The sequence below is a fragment of the Barbatula barbatula genome, assembly GCF_947034865.1.
Source record: "Barbatula barbatula genome assembly, chromosome: 24".
Lineage (NCBI taxonomy): Eukaryota > Metazoa > Chordata > Actinopteri > Cypriniformes > Nemacheilidae > Barbatula > Barbatula barbatula.
In genome coordinates, this window is record NC_136787.1 from 1,874,294 (window position 1) to 1,892,384 (window position 18,091).

The 18,091-nt window shown below is 38.3% G+C and overlaps 1 protein-coding gene across 2 annotated transcripts in view; it reads right to left on the bottom strand.

The window, feature by feature from the left end:
* Window positions 1–7,410, bottom strand: part of cntfr (ciliary neurotrophic factor receptor) — a 122,232-nt gene extending 114,822 nt beyond the window's left edge. The window contains exon 1 of one of the 2 annotated variants that reach the window (XM_079448443.1): window positions 7,113–7,410. The gene's annotated coding sequence lies outside the window, so the exon portion shown is untranslated. The remainder of the gene's footprint in view (window positions 1–7,112) is intronic. The other variant, XM_079448444.1, reaches the window with a different exon arrangement.
* Between the last annotated feature and the right edge of the window lie 10,681 nt (window positions 7,411–18,091).

Here is an 18,091-nt window from a genome sequence, read left to right on the forward strand (position 1 = left end):
TATTTTGCCAGTTAATCAGAACGTCTCATTATTTTGGAAGGCATAAAAAGGACAAGTGCAGATTTTGTTGGACAGCTATAAATTGACCCCCAGTCCACTGTTGTTGAACATTTGTCAAAACCTGGTTATTTCGAGAGGGGGAATTACAAGAGCTATGGTTTGTGTCGTAATGAATGACCGTCTTAAGGAAACAGCCTCCCTATGGAATGTGTGAGGAATAATTATAAATACAGAGAGAAAGTTCAAGAAGTTGCAGTTTCTCGAAGCAGATAAAGTACTTTTAATCTTACCGTCCTGTCCCATTAGAATCATCAACGACAGTGATTATGTACACAACAGTACACAATCATTTAGATTCATGCACTGAATAGGAGCAATAGGATCTTACTGAATAGCCAACCATGTTCAAACAACGATGCAATTCTATATGACAATTGCACAAGAATGTAGGCATTGTTAACTAAAACATCTATCTGATGAAAAACACATTTCATTATGGACGTTCTAGCATTTATTAGAATTTTTTTATTTAGCATCAGATGTTCAGTGCATCAGATGTTCATCTTATACACATAATGAGCTTCAAAGTTTCAAGTCTTAATCTTTTCATTCATTCATGTGTACTTAAAATATTTACAAAACTCATGATGACAGATTAGAGATCTTTGAAAAAGAACTTGGTAAACTATAGATTGTATCATTGAAAAAACTCAAGTAATTGATGTGGACACAAGGTATTCTCAGTTGAAATACCAGTGAATACTAGTGAATCCATGCCAATCAGATAAGACCCCCGAGGAGCAAACAGCGGGGGTGTTCTCATTCTGAAAATATCGTCAGCCTGATGATGTCAGCGATCTCAGCGTGGCATTTCACACGAATCAGAGTCCAATTATTTTTTTAAATGCCGCAAAGGAAGGTTCAAATAAATGAGTTTTCTTTTCAAATTTGCCATCTGTTGATGACATACAGTTATTTGGTGCTCATTAAGTGGGCAGTTACACCACCTGTCCACCGAACATAAGCATTAAGAGGCGTTCTTGCAGTGCACACATACCATCAGCAAGAAATATCTTCCATAAATTGTGTTCTTCATTGCATTGATTTTACTTTGTGCCAGCCCAGAAGTCAAATGCATCTCCTTTAGAGCAATTGGGATTTACTGGAACAGCAAATTACATGATTATGGTTAAAATATTATGCAGTCTCTTCTTAAAGCCGTAACAGGTGTTTTCCTAACCCTTAATTTTCTTTCCCCTCAGGTGTACTCAAATGCTCCGTTCCAAATCCACGCGCACTGCCTACAAAGGCAGAATGTTATATGCAGTCTCCCAACGCCAGACTCTGGATATTTTAATGTTGCTGCTTTCTAAGCCATATCATTTTAGACAAACTTTAAAACCGCATCTTATTTATCGTTTAAATCAGAGACATTTTCAGAATGCATTGAATCTGGTGTATAAACAAAACAATTTAAGCAGATAAGTAGATGAGGCAACAGATATGTTGTATCTATCTGTAAATATAATCTTGACAGGGGCATTTAAACTGACACAATACATTTTCATGAAAACTTCAATGTAATTCCTTATGTTTTTACCCACTTAAAATGTCATTCAAGGAGCCCATGTTATTTCCAAGGCAGCTAGCGCTATTAGGTCACATTCATGAAAGTAATTCTCTTGAAGGAATCAGATCGTGTGCGGAGGCAATAACAGCTGTAGCCAGCAGGGAGTGGAGCTAATTCAGTATGCTTAGTAAAAACAATCGTATCACACCCAGACTGCTAGGATTACAGGCCAGACTGAGTCCACCTGCAGGGCTTCACTGCACTGTCAATAAAGCTACCATTTTCAATTAAAAGCCTTTTAAATGGTTTAAATCTAATCGTGCTTGCAGGTGACAATACAAGTTGACTTGGCATCTTAAGAATTAAAAAGAGAGAAAGAGATTATTTTAAATGGATTTAACAATATCTTACCGGCTGGGTTTGCAGACGGAACAGTTGCGTAGAGAAAGAGAAGACTAAAGCAATATTAAACAGCCTTTTCTTGCCATTATGACAGTACAATAGTGATGTTCATAGTCAAGATGCAAAGTTGTACTTGAACTGAACTTATAAAAGCACAATCTGCAGCAATTTTGTTGAGAAAACCATGTCTAATGTTTGTGTAGGGGTGTGTGATACTACCAAAATCTAGTAACAAAGTAATTGTACACTACAGTTATACGATATATCGATTTAGCTATTTTTGCTGGAAACTACTGGCTTGAATCTTTCTAAATTATTAATTAGGACCAACTTATACAGCTTTAGTGTAACATTTTGTGTAGAAAAAAGGAAATTCTGATATGTACACTGTGATTCAGAAGAACCTTTTGGTTCCATAAAGAACCTTAAACATTTGAGGAACCTTTTCAAAAAAAGGCAAAAAAGGTTCTTTAGATGATAAAAAAGTAAGAAAGAGATGTTTCTTTAAAGAACTTCTGAATGGTTCTTTGTGGAACCAAAAAATGTTCTTCTATGGCATCGCTGTGAAGAACCATTTAAGCACCTTTAATTTTAAGAGTATACACCTGTGACGTCACATTCCATATTTACACACTTAGACGCGCGTCTAAGGATACAAGCACCATATGCATATTTTCTTTATACATAAAACTAGCCAAGAAGTTGTGAAAAAGCGACGATATTGAACAGACGGCTGGCGTAGGACGTGAAGGACCAAGGCGCAACAAATGCTCCGGTGGCCAGAGGCCCTCAACCTTGAATATCTGCCAAGGTTCGTTGCAGCCCATGCGGGGCGTAAACAGAGAATTGTAGCCTGGCATTTTCCCCAGTCCAGTCCAGTCCAAGGCCAAATGGAGAATGCTAATGCAATTATCGTTTCCCAGTCAACACAATGACTCTGCTTCCTCCAAATTCTCCAGCCCCCTTTACTCTGCTGACTATCAAAAGTAGTGTCACTAATAAGGCAGACACACCATAAAGAGCCATGGGGATGGAGGGTAAATAACTCTGCCCCAGAGCGCTAACACGATTTGTGATGCACAAGCTAAGAAGAAGAGGTCTGTGATGGTTCTCGAAGAGAAGGGGCCCGACCACTCTGACGGCATGATTTATTTATTCATTTCCCTTCCTCGTTTAATGGAAATATAAAAGCCTGCATTGATTAGAGTTTAAAGATCAGCAGTTAATAGATTAAAAGCTCGCATCATGGCTAGAGAAGAGCTCCAGCATTTTTCTGGGTTGGTCTAATCTTGGAGGTATTCGGGGGGGTTAGTTTCCTGTTTTCTAGTTGCCGTGAATTGCTTTATGCCTTGAGCGATCTTCTTTTGTGCTAAACTTCTTAGTTCAAGTCTGAACTTGAACGGGGTTCCCTCCTTTGTATCTTTACTTGAACAATGTACGATTAAAATGTTAGAGGTGGTCAGTAAATGCTGACCTATCATACAGCTCCAAAAAAATTGTATCCCTCTTTTTTTGGCATCCCGCCTGTAAATATATTCCAACTGTCATCTATTCAGAGTGTATATACTCTGGCAAATAGTGGGCAATGGATTAAGTGTCTCTTTAAAGATCCCAGTAAAGAGAATGTGGGGTCAGGGAAGTGGAATTAAAATAATACTCCATGACCATCTTTCCATAAACAATTGAGGGAAAGGACTGAGATTAAAGGGATAGTTCATACAAAATATCCCAAAAGAAGATATCGTATCACTGGTAACTTATTCAATGTTGGTTACCAAAGAACATTGGTCTCCATTGATGTCCATGTTATGGACAGAGAACCATCTCTCAAAATATGTTATTTTATTTATACAGAAAAAAGTAATACAGGCGTAGAACAGCACAAGGGTCTAGGGTGAGCAGATCCTTTAAGTCTCACGTCTGAGCTAAAAATGTTAGCTAAAAACCAGGTACTGATGTGGCTTGGGTGAATGCTTCTGGACAGGGTTAAGAGGCAGAATAATAGATTTCATGCAGCCCAGGGATTAATTAGCTTCAAGCGGAGGCGAATCTGAAAGAGGCGGAGTATCACTATGGAGTGGAGTTAGTTGAATATTGAGAAAAGGAGTTTATTTTGAGCTCCAAAGGTGTGAATGAACAAATGTATGGATGGATTTTCCCTATGCAAGCGGAAGCAGTAAATGTACAAGAGAGCAGCAAGGTACACATTGATCAATAGTCTGTATGTGGGTCATTGGTGTACAATGACCACTTATCATGTGGTGCGGCCAATAATATAAATAATTGTGTTAAATAAAAAATAATATATATATAATTTTATGTCTTAAATGTGAATCTAAGATACAGTTTGCTCAAGTTATTGATATCTTTTTTAAATTTATATCAGTTGTATGTGATTTGGTCACACTTTGTTTTAAGGTTCAATTCTCGGTAATAAACCATTAACTATGACTTTTTCCCCAAAAAACTCTTAATTTGTTGCTTTTTAATAGTTAGTAAGGTAGTTGTTAGTTTAGGTATCGAGTAGTATAAAGGAAGTATGATATGGTCATGTAGAATATCAGCTTAGTAAGTACTAATAAACATGCTAATAGTGAGAATCGGTCCCTATACTAATGTGGTACCTGCGATTTTCAGGAAAATAAATTTGTTCATTTAAGAAGACAAAATTATAGAATAAAGAAATGAGATGATTACTTACCAAAACGCAAAGAAAATATGCACATACGACGTTTCTAAACACTTTAAATACTAAAGATTTGAAAACAAATTTAAGCATGTCAAGGAAATGAATTAATTTGAAGATAAATCACTGTTGAACCACATTACATGGCCAATTCATAAATGAAAACACTAAAATCACTTAAAGGGATACTTCAAACAAAAATGTCATTTACGTCATCATTTAAGAATGCATATAACCAGACAGATTTTGCCCCCCATTGACTACCATAGTAGGAAAAAAGGGGGGGGGGGGTTGTTTGCATTCTTCCACAGATCTTTTTTATTTATACAGATTTGGAACAACTCGAAGGTGAGTATATGATGACAGAATCTTTCTTTTCAAATCGCAGCAACGTCACATTGTTACGCTCGGTGAAGGGTTAAATTAAAAATGAAGAAAATGAAATGGCTGTTCATCTTACGAATTTACTGCACAAAAAACGCAGGCCAATGCTGTTACTAATAAATCAATGAGATCATAAATAAAACCAGCAGATGACAACAGCAGGATGTCTCTGTTTTAATACTTAGTTCATAAAGCACTCTTTCGACTCGACGCATTCCTGGCTCTGAATGTGAGACCGGTAGCATGAAAGTGGGAAGCGTTTTCCTGGCGGATTCCTCGAGCACCAGCTTTTAATTTGTAGAATTTGTGTATGTTAGGGAGGAGAACATCGCCAGCCCCTGTTGTCTGTGATCAGCCTGCATTCTGACATCTGTTTAAGGATGTTTATCCAAGGGGTAAGTATGTTAAGGGAAATATTATGCTGGTTTTATTTTACGTCGCTCTCTGTTTGAACGATAAACACAAGATTAGAGCGAGGAACGTGCGCATGGGGTCTCAATCACACCCTCGAGAGGAGTCCCCACGGCGATTTTCAGAAGACAGTCTGCGTGCAGAACCATCGCCATATCCCGCTCTCCAAGACCCTTGCGGGCTGTTTATTCAATTACGCCTAACGGAGCGCGTGCGCCGCACTTCTTTTACTTCTTTTAATGAGCCTGTGATTTGTATTTACAGTCTGTTCACGAAAGCTCCCGGACCAGCGCGTGTTGCTCTTCTCCCCCATTTGTGTGAATAAACTCAAACTAAAACCAGGTGCCAGCAACAGGCTGCTCAGATGTCTGCGGAAGCCCCTTCAGCGAGGGGTTTACGAACCGAAATGCGACAGAGAAAGCAGAGACCCTCATTTAAAAAGAAAAGTAGGTGTCCGGCAGCCATTCAGTCAGCGCTCTCAATAAGGCATGAAACAGGGAGTCATTAAGGGACTGTCAACCCCAGCAGAGTTAAGCTGACCCCCCTGTGGGCTGATGTGAGGAAGCCGGAGACTTTAAAACCATAGAGAGCGATTTTTACCGTCACAGAGTGTCCCTGTTTTACAGATGAAGAGTTTTGGCCCACCAATAAACTAGTGTATCTTCCCAGAAACCAAAAAGACCTGTAGATATGCAGGATGATGAAGCGGGTGAATCTCGTGAAACCTGTTGCAAGAACGACTCGTATGTCAGCGCCCCCAAAATGTTTATGATTACAAGAAAAAGGAATACTATTCATTTGCCTTGCAGTCATTTCAGAATACAGTAAAAATGACATGAAGCAAGACCGTGACACCGTGCTTTAGTGACCTGACAATAATGTCAAAACGCATTCACACTGTAATGTTTGCATGAGATTCACCCACAACGAAAGTCTGAGAGACAAATCAAAGACAAGGAACCCAGCGAGATCCAACCCCGGCAGAAGAACAAAAAGCTGCATCCCAAGCGGGAGAAGGGGGAGGAGATGAGGAGATTTCCGCTAAAACTAATCAATCAGGTCTTGATAATGGCTTCCATGCAGGAGTGTTGACACCGGGTCAGCTCGTCCCCTGACCCGCGCCTTCAGGGCAGCGGCTACAAAAAAAGGCACAGATAACAGAAGCCGGGGCTAATTGTCTGCCCAGTGTCAGGGCTTTTCAGAGCCCCTCCACTTTCACTCTGCCGCCTGTCTTGCTCTCCCATTCCTCCGTACTCCGAATCTCACCCCCCGTGTCTCTCTCTCTCTCTCTCCGGCAAGCTGGCCACTTTGTTTGCCTCCCCTTCCCGGAGTGAAGCAGCGTGGATCGCATTTCTCGCATGGTGCGCGGCTGTCTAACGTGCTCGCATCCTTTTATCACGTGCATTACACGCAGCCGAGAGCCAGGGACGCTCCTGGCAACGTTGCGTGGTGACACCAGGTTCAAGTAGGAAATAATCCATTAGGTGACATTTGCCAATCGATTGTTGATCCCAAAATTATACCAAAAGAAGCTCCAAAAACCTGCTCATTTTCCTCTCGCCACATGCATAAATCAGAATGCGCGGCACATAGAGAAATACATCAAAATCAGCCCACTTTGAAATGACTGACAGATTATAAAAAAAGCAAGGTACTCACTTAAAGAGCGTTTGCTTCCTCTCCCTGCCTTATCTTCCTCTGTTCCTTAATGTCTGGCTTGTCCTCTATGGCTGCACACAGATGTGTGGCAGAGAAGCTCCGATACAGAAAGTTGCCGTGCTGTAGGCAAAGGCGTGTTGTGTGTACGTATGTGTGTGCGTCTCAGGCAAAGGCTCACACTGCACTGGCTGAAGAGAAACCAAAGCACTTTTAAACTCGCACTGGCTCCCCATGTGACCAGCCAGTGAGGAATATATTAGTGCTGCTTCCTCTGTCCACATTGCACCCCCTAGCCACTGATACAGGAAGTGTGGGCTGCCAGAGAGACCGGCGGACGGCACACGCTTGCATTACCCTGAACGCTGTTCACAAACACATGAATGAAGCGACCCAGGGGAACGCCTTACTCCGCAGACGATGTTTTATGGCTCAGGAGATTCTCAGGACATGTTTTAAGCTTGCATTGACTTTAGGAGGAATACAAATGACACAGATTTTTGATGTGGTCAAAGTACACAAACGCAAAGGTGATGCGGAACGCACGGATCGGATTATTTGCTTTAAGGAGTTAATAATGAATTTGGTGTCAACAATGCAGTCTTTGAGACATGAGACGGACTGAATGTGTGTTTTTCATAATATCATAATGAGACCATGTTAAGTTCTTGCTTTTGCCAAGTTGATCTTTTTTTAACACTGTTTAAAGACCTTGAGATGAGATAAATAGAAAACAAATAAAACACCTAACGTGTCCGAAACATGGAACACGGTCATAATAAACAATGCGCACAAACATAAAAAATATATTGTTTCCACAGAAAAATATGCAGAGCCCACTAAACAACATATAACAAACATAACAACACATGCCAAACGATTAATAAAAATACAGTATGAATGTTAGCTGAATGTCATAAACATAAACATCAGCAGATGACTTCCTGCGAATTTGAAAAGCTGAGAACAAGACTCTCTCTCTCTCTCTCTCTCTCTGTCTCTGTTTATCTGCATCTCTCCAGTTTTCTCATCAAGTCACATCAAACCGACAGCTCATCACCAGCACCCCCGACAAACTCTCCTCTCTCTCCTAGGCTATTTCTTATATGCAAATGTACCGCCCGAAACAATGGTAGGATTCTTAGCCGGATAAACACACATGGCTTGCATTTACAAATCAATACTCAGAGCTCAGCAGGGCTGTGCATTAAACATGAGCCACTTTACAGAAAAGCAGAGCCGCCACTGGCCCTCCTATCAGTCACTATTCAGCCAATTGGAGAGACTACCCATAATACACTGCAGGATCCTTCCGACACAGTCAGATCAAGGTGATGAGCTTCAATAGTGATACTATTGAGTGTTATTGATATTGCAGGCAGATTCCAAATTCACTTTAGATTAAGTGCACAGTACTTTCTGACATCTCAAAAGGCTATAATAACATTATAGATGTAAATTTGCTTGCTTTCTTGAATATTATTCAGTGTAAAAATAAACAGGTCAGGATCTGATACTTAAACTACATCGTATTGTAGATCTATGGAAACCTTTAAAATGTATTCAATAATACACAGACATGTTACAATTTTCCAAAAATATTAAATAAAATAAAAAACACTTGGTGTTTTAAGACCCTAAAAAGTTGCTGTGTTTTTTTGTGTGGTTACAAGTGTTTCAGGTGGTTGCTAGGGTGGCTTGATGGTCCACCAGGGCAAAGAACTGACCCTCAAGTCTGTGTGGCTTGCCGGGTAATTCTTAAAAATACCATTCCCTTTAGTTTTTTATCCTCATCAAACTTGTCATCGATACTTGTATTCTTTTTCTATTCTTCGGTTTACAAAGTCTGTTAGTGCTAGAAAGAAAAAGGCTCATCTCTGATTAGCACAAATTATTGCTGCATGTGTTCATTTGGGAGTTCTGAAACGGTCTCCTAGCAGGGCCAAACCTGCACCGCATCTCTTCTGAGTTTCGTTTCTTCCACTGTTCAGCTTCAGATCTATAGTTTCATGATAAGATAATTATGCCAAAGTTGGCGAGAAATGACTAAAAGAGCGAGATAGGCTGTAATATAGTATCTTTTTTATCCATTTGTTAATGGAACTTGGCAAACTTTCCTGAACCTTAAGTACGAGTTCATTGATCCTGAATCGTTTAATGTACAGACTCTGTCCCAACATTGTTTTGCTGGGTAAAATCAGGAGTTTTAAACAGATCCAGAAATCACGATGTATGCTAACTGTTATGATTTTAGGAAAAAGCTAAAAACATAATAATGCTTCAAATATTAATTTAAATGTGAAATATCAATATAAAATATGATCAGAAAACTTTATATAAAATTAAAATGTAAATTTAGTGCTGCCCAAGCTGAGGTTGTTATGTTGGGATGGTAACTCCCGGACCCCTCCTAAGCCTTAAGGGACCCCTCAAAAGGTCTAAAATAATTAATTTGGTGGGGATTTTTATTAAACCAAGACTAAACGCATGAAATATTTTTGGCAATTTAGCACGCTAAAACAAAACGGTGTTATCAGCTATTTGTCCAAGTTTCATAAGATGCAAATTAAAACGACATTTTTATTCTGAAAAATCCATCATGCATGCTCAAGAGCGCCACATGGTGTCCAATGAAGACATGTACATATAGAGATGTCGTACTGGTGATACTGGCAGCGTGCGGATCCTCGAATATTGAAAGCGTTTATCTTAAACCTCTACAGATACTATCAATTGTATAAGCATGTCTTTCTTTATGTAGGCTACGCTGTTATCTCACGCTGTCAAAACAGATGCGACGAGGTAGCCTACTAAGTCATTAAAAGGACATACAGGTGGAAAAAGTAGGAAGAGGAGCGAAAATATTTCAGGTCTTTTGCTCTCCCCAAGAACACTGCGTTCCTTTGCGTTTCCCCAAGAATATGTTTCTTTCCCTCAGAAAACTTTCGCATTCCCCAGAGATTATTTTTCAAGAATCAAAGAACAAGAAAATAAATAAATAATAAAGTAAAATCTCAATAAGTAAGAAAAATTTATTAAATCAGACATTTTGAAAAATGTATTCTTATTGTTGTCAACAAGTTAAAGAGATTTTATAATAAGCAAAATCTCATCAAGAAAGACATTGAACCTAGGCAAAAGAAATAAAAGCAAGAGCGATAACATGGTCACTGCAAAAAATAAATAAATAAATCTTTCAGTCTCTCCTACATGTGGATCTATTTTAATGGATTATCAACATTTTAAGGACATTTGTATTATGGTCAAACTACTGTGATCCAAACCATCACGTGATTGATGCCTGTACTGGCAACTCCGTCAATCTTTTTTTTTTTTTTTGAGGGCAGGTTAGGGGACCCCCGAGAGCTTTGACACAATTTGAACACAGACTGAGATGATACTTAAACTACAGCCTTAAGAGCATGTTTCTTCAAGGATGACTATTTTAAAGCATGCATGCTTATTAAATGAAATGCGTTCCAATATGTTTCATGTCTGTCCTTATATAATTTCAGCTGCTTTTCTATAGACTGATTTTTGTTTTCACCTTGGCTGAAATTTCCTCCAGAATGTCTCCACGTATTATAAATGCACATAAGCTCCAGTTGATGTAGAAGTTAAAACACTACACAAGTTAACACACGCACAAACAAATGAGTTGAATCTATGTCATTGTTCCCTCAGTGTGCTTGTCAAAGTTTTTTTTTTAAAGAAGATTATAAAACTTCCATTCCCTGGGCCTGAATTTGTCGCCTTCCCCTTGGTGTTCTTTAGTGCTAGTTTGATTGGGGCTATTTTTATGCACATCTCATCACGTGGTATTGACGATATGAAAATGTTAATATAAGCATCCTGCTGAGACTTGCCTCAGGTTCATAGATGGCGAGAAGACTGAAAATCTGACAGAAGATGTTTGTTCCTGACAAGAACTTCTGAGGGAAGTGAGATCATAGGGATATATTCCCTCAGGCATATTTTGGATGTCCAGAATGGTCAGTGTGTGTAAATGTGTTCGAGTCAGTCTGCGATACCTCATCAAAGCATGAAATCAAAATGTATTTTCCTAATAAGTCTTTGGTCTTTTTGTGCATAAATTAAAACAGTAATGAAAAAACATGTTCGTTATCATTACGTTTAATGGCAACAACATTTTCTTAAATGACCTTTATTTTCTGCAAGGTCACATGGAAAATGGGAAAGTTTAGCGGTTACCAAAGCATGTGCTGTGTTCACATTTCTCAAAACAAACAACAAAATTAGAGATAGAGTATCATTCGCTCGAATCTCTAAGCCTAAACTAAAAGAATAATACTGGTGTTGACCTTATCAAACACCACTCATAATGTCAGCCATCATTTTATATAGTCAAAACCCACTAAATATTTTGCATTTCAGAAATGTCCTGCAAAGTTTTCAGTCATGTCATGTTTTTTAGGAACAGTCACTAAAGATACCATGCAAAACAACTTTGACAGCAAATCACCATCGCAGCAAGCTGTGTCTTTGTGCCACGGTGAACCCTTTGAACTTGTTTAATCCCACAGGGCATATCGCTATACGGTTCAGCTCATTTGTTTTACGATGGGAGCATCATTCAGCAAACACGCTCACTGAATGGTTATCCATAACTTTAATAAGGTGAACCCTCGCGTGTAGAAATGTTTCACCAGGGTTGCATCAGGGGAATTTTTCAGCACTAGGGAAAACTAAGTTGTTTGGCACGTGGATCAGAATTCTTAAGAAAGTATCCACTCTGAGTTTGTCATCTTTGTTCGGTTGGTATGTATAAAAACGTGGAATGCAATCTCTCCTAGCCTTGAATCTGAGAGTATGGTATTTCATCATACACTGCTGTGAGGAATAATGCATACATCAAATATTAAGATAACAATGATTGATGGGTCATTTCAGCATTGCTGTGGGTAACTCTGGATTCATTCAGAAAAAGATCAGCTTTATCTGAATAGAGTGACCTTGGATCATGATCAAAAGTTTAGAAGGGTGCCGTTCATCTTACTTTGAGGCCCAGTGCATGCTAGTTTTCCAGACGAGGATTAAATGTGTTCAATGGGTGGTCACCAATGGCACAGTATAATTTAGTCATGGATTTGATTTTATCCTTGGACAGGACTTTATCCAACTTACGCTTTATATGAGCCATATTATGGCCGAAGGCTAAAGCAGACTCGTGGCTGGGTATAAGTCCACTTCACCTTGATTCTCATCACCATCTGGTGATGGCTCAATAACGTCTGCCGATAAATGAAGCGATCGAAACAATCCAATCTACCAGAAAAGGCATGAGCACTGATATCACTTTTATAGAAGGAATAGTAACAAAACCACATTTAAAAAGTTTAAGTGTACCAATAACTGTTGTGGGTAATATCTCCTTGACCACATCTGTACCATAATAATATCTGATAATCAAATCATAATAATAGTATCTAGACATACTGTATAAAACTATATTTTTATTTACCTAGTTATATATCGTGTACTGTTTTATTGTATTTTCTATTTCTAATTTTGAAGCCTGGGATTATATCCCTTTAAATAAAGAAATAAAAAAATGTTTAATGAAATGTTGCACTGTCACAAAGGCATCATGGTGCACTATCTTTACCTTTTCACTGTTTATAAACGGAAAGTCATTGGAGAAATCTCACATTCAAACACACCAAACAGCTTTTTGACAGATGCTGCTCTTGTTTAGTCCATGGAGAACTGAGAAATAAATAAATAAATAAATGAGAACAAAACCACATTCATATAATGTTAGACAAAAACAACCCTGTGTTACCCAGTGGAAATCACTCAGGATTGTGTTTATACACCATGTCCTTGGATGATGAGAGAGAAAGATGAATCTATGCAAATTTTGTCTCCAGCAAATTTATTGACTGTGGCTTCCACGTAGGTGTGTTTACAATGTGACAGTTTTGACACCAAATGTTGATCTCTGCGTTCATAAGGACAGTAAACACAAAGGAAAGCGAAATGTCAGGTCTTCGATATGTGTCAGTCAACTGGCATTCTGCAAACACCACATGACAGCTTGTTTGCAATACAAAGGACATTTTAGGTTATCTAACGTTAAATGCTATTGACTCACAACTATTATTAGTAATAACAATGTAATAACTGTTTATTACAAATCAATAACACGTTAAATGTCACACTTACATTTGTTAAACAAAAATTTAGTTATAAAATATAGACCGTTGTTGAAGAGAAAAACCATGTGTAGGCCACAAAAGTAATTGTAATCTTTACAAGGCCCAAATGTGCAACCCTTCAGACAAGATATCCAGAGTATCCCACACGACTGACCATCATATTGCTTATGGAGTCATTTTTTTTAAGTGTAATATTAATTATCGGTAGCATGATTTTATTCCAGTCCATCTTTCCCGAACACGATGGGTGGCCCACAAACACATGCTCGGGCAACACAGTCTGCTTTCCATATGTGCTTCATAAATGCCTTCATAATCCGTAAACCATTTACATGAATGTTCAGACAAATTATGAAACAGCACACCACTCTTTATATGATGGATCAGTCTGAGAGCTTTGAAGAATATTTCTGAGAATTGCTTGCTGATAATGTGTGCTACCTCCTTGATCTGCTATAGTGGTCTCCATCATTTTACTGATAATACTTGGTTGTGATGGGAATTAATCAAGTTCAGCGAGTCCTTTTAATCGCACCGAGCTGTGAAAGTTGTAAAAGATATATTTCGCGTTAACACGAAATATAAAATATGTCTTTGTGAAATGCTGCCACTGACCAGAATCACGTATGTTTGCCAAGGCAATTACTTTCCTCTCACACTACTCCTTGGGCAATTACATTTCCAATTAGAATTGGAAAAATAAGTACCTATACATACTGACATCCATTAGCAGGGGTAAAGAGTGTCACTGTTTGAAAGTACAGCGGAAGGTATTTGGTAATTACATTTGTTAAGATTCATTTCACAAACAAAAGACGGCACAATATCTTCTGCTGAAGTTTAATTAAAAATCCCATCAATGGCAATTGTAAATGATCTACAAGTAGAAAAAAAAGAGATGCTATAACATTGATGCTCACTGCATTCAGCATTCAGTGTGAAATGCTAGGGAATTGGAGTTTATATGGATAGGTTTTTAGGCTAATCTGGGTGTTGCTAAGGTTCACAGGCGTTAATGGGGAGGCTCAGGCTATGATGCTACTTAGGAAGCCATTGAAGTATTGTTAGGTGGTTGTTACAGCTGGTTTAATACTTAATAAGTATATCGTTGTGCGAAAGTTATTACAGGTTGGCTGAAAGGTGAATTGAAAATCCATGTAAAGAATTGTCTGATCTTTTACTTATATGACATACAGAAAGTTCTGCAGTGATAAGACAAAGGAAGTAAAGGCAAACTATCTTTATACCCTGCTCCAAGACAGCTGGATGTCACAGCACCTCAACAAAAAGTGGTAACTAGCTAGTTCTAATAAAAAAGACATTAGGTCAAATAAAGGACATCATGTACAGACATGTTTGTTTAACACCAGTACAAAGCACTTTGGAATATAAAGGTAGGTTTCAGCAATACAAACACCCACACATAGGCTGTTACATTTTTGTAACATCATGATTATTACCACATCGCTGTTTTTATTTTAAGTGGATTCAAAATCAGCAAACTCATCATTGTGTTCTCTTTTATACTGTATATGAATATCTGTCTTAATAACGTAACGTTAACAGTTCTTTGAATGAAGCTGTATACACAGTGTAACAAACTAAAAAACACATTCCTGTATCAAAATTACAACAATAACTACTCGGAATATGCTGAACAATCAAATTGACAAACATTTCAACGATTCTAGAAAATGTCTTCGTTCCCCCTATGCCTTGCATTTCTAGCCGTTTTGTCAGTCATTCATTTGCCATGTAATTTAAAACTTTTGTTAACCCATGCTCTCATGTGTGATCAGGGATATACAGTACACGTAGCACCTATGGTCAAACATTTTGCAAACACCTTAATCTTTTGCTTGAAAAGAAATCTGATGCAAGTCTGTTCTGTTGAACTATTTTACCCTCTTTTGGTACACATCCTCAGTGGTGGCAAATGCTTGCAGAACTGGAAAGAAGTGTTTAGGGATACCATAGTGACTTCAACTCTCAGCTCTCTCATTTCCTGTTTGAAACCAGATGTCTGCTATCAGTTTGAGCTTTACATGTACAAACAGCAAATGACTTTGGCAGCAAAATAACATCTAATAAATATGCAACTTTGTCATACTTAAAAGTTAACTTTCCGTCTTAATTGAGGCATTTTTGTTTTCATAACACATCATATCAAGCACCACTCTTAATGCATATATTTGTTTTCTTCTCTCTGCTAGCTTCAATGTTTCTAGCAATTACACCCAACATTTATTTACCCTGTAACAAACAGCCAGAGTAAAATGCTCGTGAAATAAACTCTCAGAGCAGCTCTGGAGATGAAGTTCATGTGTTCACGTCCTCATACAGTGATACTCAAACAAATCCACAAGTGTCACACGCTAAACTGTGCAAATTAGACAAACAGAACCAACAGATGATATTCAAATAGCAGCGGATGTAGGTTTTCCAAATAGCACAAATCTGAATACAGCCGGAAAACATATTTTGATCGCAAAGACTACCAAGTGAAATAGGGGTGCACCTCACACACAAACAAGTGACAAACCTGACACGAATTCAAAATTGTAGTGCACAAAACGTTTTCACTGCAACTTTTTCATTGCACAGACAGTCATTATGTTCATCAAGAGTCTGCACAAACAGTCCTGTGAGGTCGGGCAGACCTAAAGTGGGAGAAGATTGCAGTGCTAGATTTAGTTTAACGCATGTTTGGTCCATGTGATTAGCTTTTACTATTGCATCATTTGGAATATAAAGCACAACAATAAAGGCACATGCCCCAGTAACCCCCGGCATAGACAAGTATGAATAAATCTCTTTGCATTCAATTTAAATGCAAACCTGTATTGAATCTGTATACAAACTGAGTGTACCAGTACACAAAAAAAATTATAAAAGGTTTGACAAGTCGATATCTCAAAAACATTTAAATTCAAGGAACCTGTAATAAACAGTACGAGGTTTTTTAGTACATTTGGATCTTGAGATCACACTTGTAGCAATAACAGCTTTCAAGTCTTCCACCGTTCAGTAGGGTGGTTTTTGGTTTCTTTACATAAAAAATTGGAGTGTTGACATGGTAAGATATATTTCGCAGAATTAAACACTGCTGTTATTCCATTGATGGCGGGTATTTTTGTTTGCATGGCCTATAATCATATTCATTGTATTTATTTTTCGCCCCCAAAATGTACATAACTTAGGGCAGAAATATATTTACCTCTAGACATGTGACACCAGTGAAACAAACTACCTGCAATGTTCTTACACAAATGCAAAATCATTACAAGTTAAAATGTACACCTGCAAATGTGGACTATATTTAACATGAAGGTTTTCTGTACTCATCAGTTGCACAACGTTTTAAATGAATGGGCCCAGATCTTCCCAATGGTCGTTGTCAGCTTGATAGGAATTCTCAAACGTGGCATTTTTTGTGAAAAGATAATGTTGTGCACTTGAAAATGTATTTTTTCCCCTTGAATTTCTGTGCCCACTTCCTATAAAGTAATATATATCCATATGCACTTACTATTGCTCACTGTCGTTTTGCCCTTAGCACTGAACATATGCACTTTCTTTGACATCTCACTTGTTGTCCAGAAACCCTGTTATGGCAGTCACCAAACCTTTTGCTGACGATTTGAAACAAGAAATCTATTTAATTACTATTGTGTGATTAGAAATACTTTGTTAGGTGATCATTATACATATGTTGGAGTAACTGATTGCAATTAACATAATTACAGCGAGCCGTCGAGCTCAAAATCAAGAGCGTTCTAAAAAAAAAAACACGGCACAAACTGCACAAAAGCATTCCCGCTCCCTATATAATTTTGAAGGTCAACATACCCCGGAAGGTGTCTCCTCGATGATTGGCTTTTTCTTTTGTTTTAATTGCATGTCTCCATCTTAGGAAGGCCGAAAGGGAAAGATCTCAGACATATTTGCAGTCGTCAAAGATCTCAACTTCACGCTTGGCTGTTCGAAATAAATGGAATACATTAGTTCGAATTGTTCTATTGCAGACACAACAACTGGACTGTCCCGGATATGAACCAGGATCTCAGAGGGTCACACAATGCATGCAAACAATGGAGAAACATCAGAAGGGGATGTGGACTTAAATTGCCTTTGAAGAGGCTTAGTGGAAAAAATATACATACACTTGATGTCTACAGCTCCTGAGCTTCACACGTTTTGTGGCGCATGTCGGCTGAAAGAAAGACAAGTTAGGAAAAAAATGTGTCTCAAATTATTTAAAACTTGGTCCGAGATGAAACGCAGGCTTAACCTCAATGAAGGAGCAGGGGGTGGGGTAGAGGAGAGATAAATGCATGCAAACTCCTCTCAGAGATCAGATCTACCGAAGACTTGAGACACATTTTTCATTAGCAGATTATGTTTACTTCCGAGTGCTTGCAAAGCATGTGAATCCAATTTCTGTGAATTTGCCTGTAGATGTCAAAAATTGTGTAGTCAGGACATCACAGTCGAAAAATGCATTTCTAAAGCTAAAATACATGCTTGTGTACCATTCAGAACAGAATGAAGAATGATAAGTATGTTTTAATAATGTGGCAGTTTGTTTAACTGCTTGGTTGGACTACTGTTGAATACAGTCACAGACAGTTAACAGCTTCTATTAAGCCAGCATTATGGTAGTCTTCCAGAGGAGAACTGATTCTTCCAGTCGAGCCTGGCTCTTTCATATACTGTAACAAATTATGACTTAGGCTACACATCAAGCAGCACTGACTACTGTATATTCTTGATGTTTAGAACTTAATATCTGCCCCGCCTAAA